Genomic DNA, 1,139 nt, shown 5'->3' with positions numbered 1-1,139 from the left:
GCCCAAGTTGCACCAATCGTGTCAAATACACATTTTGTGTAGCTAAAGAAAATGCAACTTTATACACCTGCTGTCTTTATATTTGAGGTAGTGGTACTGTGCCTTATTAAAGAGTAGTGGCATAATTAGGTATGTAAAAACCATCTGAACATTTAACTACCAAGCAATTTAGAACTGCTAAGCCCAGAACTGGGGACCCAAAGTGGATGAGGTGATGAGATCTGCATGTATTGCTTGGGCTTGGTCTTCATAAATACAGGTTTAAAATACCTAGCATATTTAAAGATGCTGTCAGAGGAAATGAAAAAGGGGTACTTGTTTTTCTTTTGGCATAGCCATCATTCAGTTTAAACTGTGGCCAGTTTTGGGCCCCTCTATTCAAGAAGGATACTGAGGTGCTGAAGCATATCCATAGAAGGGCAACTTCAGCTGGTGAAGGGTCTGGAATACAAGTACTGTGAGGAGAGGCTGAGGGAGCTGGGTGTGTTTAGCATGGAGAAGAGGAGGCTCAGGGGAGACCGTAAAGGAGATTGTAGCCTGATGGGGGTTGGTCTCGTCTCCCAGGCCACTGGTGACAGGATGAGAGGATGTAGTTTCAATCTGTAACAGAGTAGATTTGAGTTAGACAATAGGAAGAATTTCTTCACAGAAGGGGTGATTAGACATTGGAACAGAGTGCCCAGGAAGGTGGTGGAAGTCCCCATCCCTGGAAGTGTTTGAGGAGGGACTGGACATGGCACTTAGTACCATGGCCTAGTTGATGTTGTGGTGTTAGGTGGTGGGTTAGGCTTGATGATCTCAGAGGTCTTTTCCAACCTGGTTGATTCTGTGAGAGTAACGGGATTAGTTTTCCAGTACCATGGCTGTTGGAGTTTCTTGCAAATCCGGTCACTGCAGCAACCTCCCCAGGCTGTCAGGAGCAGTCAGGGAAAATGGCAGCACAGTTCACCCAGTAGCTTTCAAGCTCTCCTCCCACGGCAACTGTGCACCAGCAGGATTCGAGAAAAGCAGCTGGACTCAGCTGACCACCACACTGCCCTCCCCTCAAAGGACCCTGGTGAGTAGGGGGACATGGAACTGTTGGAACAAGTCCAGAGAAGGCCATAAAGTTGATAAAAAGGTTGGAGTGTCTCCCCTAC

This window comes from Acanthisitta chloris, unplaced genomic scaffold (assembly GCF_000695815.1).
Source record: "Acanthisitta chloris isolate BGI_N310 unplaced genomic scaffold, ASM69581v1 scaffold22302, whole genome shotgun sequence".
Taxonomy (NCBI): domain Eukaryota; kingdom Metazoa; phylum Chordata; class Aves; order Passeriformes; family Acanthisittidae; genus Acanthisitta; species Acanthisitta chloris.
This window is presented reverse-complemented; position numbering follows the sequence as displayed.